Source organism: Squalius cephalus (genome assembly GCF_949319135.1).
Source record: "Squalius cephalus genome assembly, chromosome: 24".
Lineage (NCBI taxonomy): Eukaryota > Metazoa > Chordata > Actinopteri > Cypriniformes > Leuciscidae > Squalius > Squalius cephalus.
The window spans coordinates 24736932-24742931 of NC_137145.1; positions in this window are offsets into that span (position 1 = coordinate 24736932).

The following is a 6000-nucleotide window of genomic DNA, read 5'->3' on the forward strand; positions in this document are numbered from 1 at the left end:
TCGTTAGTGAAAATCAATATTGACCTTGTATTTGAAAAAGGATCCTCATATAAGAAACAATACTAAAATTCAGAGTCAGTTCATTCACATTCAGAGATCGACTATTTTAGACTGACAAAATGCCGGCGGATGGAAACAACAACAGCTAACAGTGCAACAGCGTGTATGTCCACGCGCGTGTATGTGTACGCCGTTAAATGTCCGAGCGAAACGGAGGAAAATGTATATCTACATCTGGGGAGCAATATTTTTTTTCCTAGGATGGTAGGGGAACACTCATAAATGGTATTAACCCGAGTGATGGGTAGGTTTAGGGACGCGGTTGGGGTAGGTCATATATATTTATATACAGTAATGTAACGTAAATCAACGGCGTTGATAAACACGCTGAAAAGCGATTATGCGTGTTGATAACACGCCAAAAATGGAAATACGAATTGGCGTGTCATACATACGCCATTTCATGAGATCAGTCTGTACAGTGAGTTGTTCAAAACCTTTCTTTTTTTTTTTTTTTAGTAAACTCTGTGTACACAATGTTCTCAAAGCTCGAGTTCATGTGTACAGGTGCTGGTCATAAAATTAGAATATCATCAAAAAGTTGATTTATTTCCAGAATTCAACTTAACAGGTGAAACTAATATATTATATTATTATTATGCAAATCCTGCTGGAAAATGAAGGAAGCATGAAGTGCTCTGGAAATGTCCTGGTAGACGGCTGCGTTGAGTGGACAGCACAGTGGACCAACACCAGCCGATGACATGCTCGCCAAACCAACACAGACTGTGGAAGCTTCACACTGGACTTCAAGCATCTTGGATTGTGTGCCTCTCCATTCTTCCTCCAGACTCTGGGACCTTGGTTTCCAAATGATATGCAAAATTTGCTCTCATCAGAAAAGAGGACTTTGGTCCACTGTGCTTTATTAAATCCAGAGTCAACGCAGCCGTCTACCAGGACATTTTAGAGCACTTCATGCTTCCTTCCTTTTCCAGCAGGATTTGCACCTGCCCACACTGCCAAAATAACCAAAACCTGGTTCAATGACCATGGTATCACTGTGTAATTACTGTGTGATTTCATGTAATATTCTAATTTTCTGGGATTTTGATTTTGTGGGTTTCATAAGCTGTAAGCCATAATCATCAAAATTATAACAAATAAAGGCTTGAAATATCTTACTTTGCATGTAATGAGTCTATATAATATATTAGTTTCACCTGTTAAGTTGAATTCTTGAAATAAATCAACTTTTTGATGATATTCTAATTTTATGACCAGCACCTGTAGAGTCCCTGGTGATACTTCGAGCAAAGTTTAATGTTGTGTCGAGCCTTCTTAGTGTATTAAAAATAGCGATTTTGATGCTATCATTAGCCTCGTTTCCATTACAGATTTGCGCAAATGTTTTGCGCTATTATCTAAATATCGATAAAAAACTATTGCGAAATGACGGCGTTTCCATTAACCGATGTTATGCGACTAAACGTCCTTTTTTCTCTCGCGATAAGTCATTCCAAAAATCAAGGCAACGGACGTTGGTTTATATAATATCACAGCCACCGCATTAGACATTATTATTATTAATGGAAGGAAATGTGGCGTGTTATCCAAGCATTAATGGCAGGGAAAGACCCTTATACTGCGAACGACACATAAAGCCTAAGGAGTTTCTGGGTGTTTTGCCCTCATTTCTGCTCCGAGGTTTTGATTGTGGCATTTCTTTGAGATTTAGAATCCAGTATTCCTATAGGCTAATTATTGTTTCTTTTATTAATTTAATAAAGAACTCTGTCTCGTATTCTGTCCAAACGATCCATGTAGGCTACTTTTGTAACCCGTAATTGAAAAACAAAAAATAAACGGTTGTTGTCTTTTTAAAATGCAAAGTTGAACACCAAAATTTTAATTTGAACTGGCTACACCAACTGCTGCGCAAAAAAGTAAATATCGACGAATTTTCAGATTTTTGTTTATGACTTTTTGCCCCTTTATTAAACATTTAAAATATTCACAAATTAATATGGAAAACATGTCGATTTTACTGGTTTTCTAAGGCCAAATTAGAACTTGGAATTGATGTTTTTCCCGCAGTGAAAATGTTTTTCCCGCAGTGAGAAGAGCCATTAATATTATTAATAAACTATTGTTTTGGCTAAAATCACATCTCCATCTCCGCTGCTAAGCAGACGGATTACACAATCAGAAGGTATTACCCTTTGATTCGAATTTGTTCGTTTTAAAGTGGACATTTCAAGCTTTAGCCTACACAGGCTATATTTTGTTTCAGTTCTCGCGCTCCAGTTTACGGAGATCATGAAAGTGCGTCTGATTGTTTTCTTTTATTTTACAAAAGCACAACGTTTTCTTGTTATTGTGAGTTTACACACATAAAAGTAGTTGAGAATAATGTATTATTATTTTCTGTATGACCAGAAATGATAGAGTATTTTAAGTTGTTTCCACTGTTGATAGGAAAATGCAAGTGTTCGCGCTCGCGCCTCCGTGCCATACAGTGCGCGCTCCACGCTCAGCTTTGTTCCTTTTTTGCATAAAAGCATCTTCTAAATATAGCCTATTAAATGTTATAATAAAATAATATAAAATTATTATTATTTGCTAGATACATAGACCTCAAACACACCGCGTCTTCTAAGTCAGGTGACTGTAAATGCGCAAAAACTGTTTCCATTGCAGTTTTGCGAAATATTCCTTTTTCGAATTGCCTGAAAAACCACCTCATGAGAGCGTAAAAACTTTTTTGCGATAAACGGGAGTTTTTGCGAAATTGACGTGTTTCCATTGTGCGTATTTTCAATTCGCAATTTCAATTTGCGCAATTTGAAGGGTAATGGAAACGCGGCTATTGTCGTGCCCCAAGCATTCCCATTCAAAAGGCAATTTGACCGAAAACGAAAATACGGTCAAACCTAAAAGTGCCGTTTCCATTCTAATTATGCTTTTAAATTAAAGTTTGCCTCAGGTAGATTAAGATAAAGACCCCAGGTTGCATTTTGGCGAGAGTTACGCTTTAAAAAGAAGTGCACATCATACATTTATTCTATTGATTATTGAATATATTAATTAAATATTAATTAAATTTGAACATTTTGGAAAAACATTCTTCCCCCATGGTCCATAAAATGAAAGTAGAAAAATGAAAGTAGAAGGAAAAAACAAAACAAAAAAAAACATTTAAATTATAATAATGGCAATGTTATAAAATATATATTTAATTCCATTGCTATTACATGTTAGGCACTGAACTGAAATGTAGAACACATTCTCAATTAAATTCTCAATGACACGCAACCCTGCTTCAAAACAACCTTGTTGCATGGAGTCAATGCTACCCAAATATTCATAGTCACAAGACTAATTCAAGTCAAAGAAGTCTGAGATTGGATTCATATGCTTTGCAAACTTTAGGAAGGGAAGTCAGTCTACTTATAAAAAATGTGGCTCAAGTCTTTGGTAGATCTGATCTTCAAGAGCAGTTTGTATGCATTTATCTCTCCTGCCTGTCCGCCCCCTGCTTTTCAGTTGAGGTTAGGCCTGTGTTTTATCTCGGACCAAACTTTAAATATTTTCAGACACAAATCTCTTCCTTACCCGTCTTCCTTTCAGCAAACGCATGCCACAGAATGTGTGAAGTTCAGCAGTTGCAGACTTCAAGTTTATATATTTGTATTCCACTAACCTCTTCAAAGATAAATTCTGTCCACATCCGCTTCTGATGTTTCTTCATTGTTTGCATGAAATGCATGACCCTCTGAGATCCTAGTTCATCTTAGGGAAAAACACTGCAGCCCAGTTGGTGTGTCACCAATAGAAGAACTGTTCCAGCTAAATGTATTCCATTTACGTCAAACAGCCAAGCGTGAAGTTGTGCGCTTTAATCATGAGGACAGAAAAAAGGTCTGAGAATTCTCCCTTTTTGGCTGCCTGAGATGAAGACATGCAATTAAAACAATGGAGAAAGCCAATTAGTGAGCAGACACCTTCCAGGGTGTGATGACCTTCAGAATTGTACCGAGCAAGAACAATGTACTGAAATGTTCAGAGCACATAAAAATAAAAAGCGCATCACTATTACTATTGCTCATAGTTAGCATTATAGTATTGAAAAACCCTAGCAACACCCTGGTAATCACCTCAAATATTCCAGCGAACCCCTAAAAAAAAATCTTAGCAACAATCTACAATGCCTCAGTAACCACCATCAACATTATCAACTTTACCAACATCCTAGTAACCACCCTTAAAATCCTAGCAACACCCTAGCCACCATCCGAACACGCAGTGATCACCTACCACGCTACCAACCCCCTAGCAACTACCCAGAGCTACGTTTCTTAAAAGCATTGTGAGGCAAGTTAATCGGAGAAACCATTGGTGGCAATGGTTTCACAATCTACTTAGGTTTACAATGCTTTTGGGAAACGCAGTCCAATAAATTCTACCGACCACCGAGAAAAACCATAGCAACCACTTAGCATTATAATATAAAAACCCTAGCAAGTACCCAACAGTAAGCCGCCCGGATATTCTACCTTCTAGAAAATGCAACACCTTAGCATTCACCCAGATTACTGTAGCCACCAGCTAGAAAACCCTAGCACAGTGGTTCCCAAACCTGTCCTGGAGTACTTCCAACACTGCACGTTTTCTTTGTCTCCCTAATCAAACACACCTGATTCAACTCATTAGCTCATTAACCCATGTGATAATGAGCTGATGAGTTGAATCAGGTGTGTTTGATTAGGGAGACAAAGGAAACGTGCAGTGTTGGGGGTACTCCAGGACAGGTTTGGGAACCACTGCCGTAGCATCTAATAGTGTATCGGTGACCACTAACCAGATAATCCTAGCAACACACTAGCAACTATCCAGGAGTTTCTTATGACCCTGAATACCTTGATTAGCTGGTTTAAGTGTGTTCAATTGTGGTTGGAGCTTGCTGGAAGGTGTCACTCCAGGATTGGGATTGGACAACACTGGGCTTGTACCACCCTGCCAACAACCTAGCAACTACTCAGAAAATCCTAGCAACCACCTTGAACACCGTAGCAAACACCTAGATTTTATTAGAGTTAGTAGATTAAAGTCAGTGGACTTGAACTTCAAAAAATGGTGTGCATGTTGAAACAACATACCTTCTGATGTTCATTCATGTTTATTTTGTGCTATAAGGGTGAAGAGTAAGAGATGATCGGTTCACATGCTGCTTGAATTGAGGTGCTACAGTGACCTGTCAAGAGCCACAAAATGGTATTTATTGTTTGAATTCCATAAAAAAATGAAAATTGAACAGCTGATATTTTGTTTCATACCAAAAGTAACCTGCTCTGTCTTGTCTTTCGGTGCGTTGTCAGTGTCCTCTTTGCTCCACAATGTAATTTTCACTGCTGTGTGGCGTGAGAGTGTCATGGCTTGTCGGACAACAGTCACTGCAACCTGGAACCGTCCTGAAAAACAATTTGAACCGTCCTAAAGTGAATGTAAACCGTCCCAAAATAAACATGTTGTTTCTGTACTTTGTTATTATCATCTATAGTTGTTAGTCACATAATAAAAACACCATTAAAATGTTTATGATATATATTATTATATTTATTTAGCTCCATTCAAAGTAGTTATCTGTAAACAGGTAAAAAACAGATTTAATAAAAAATAACAGGAGTTAAATGCTTTTTTGTATTCATGCAGAATAAATCTTTTTTTTTTTTTTCTTTTTTTTTTTTACATATACGAAAATTAAGAGAAAAATACATACGGCTCAAAACGTTTTTGAGTTGGTTGAGTTGGTTGGATTAAAAAATAACAAATAAATACTGGTGACTACATATCTCAAAAATATCATCATTCTTTATTCTTTCAAGCAGCAGACATATTTATTTTTTTATGAATTAAATATAATGAATCCTTATTAAAGCTATTAACGAGCAGTGAATGCTTTTCTCTTTTTCTTTTGTTGCTTGATCAATATTAAGGACA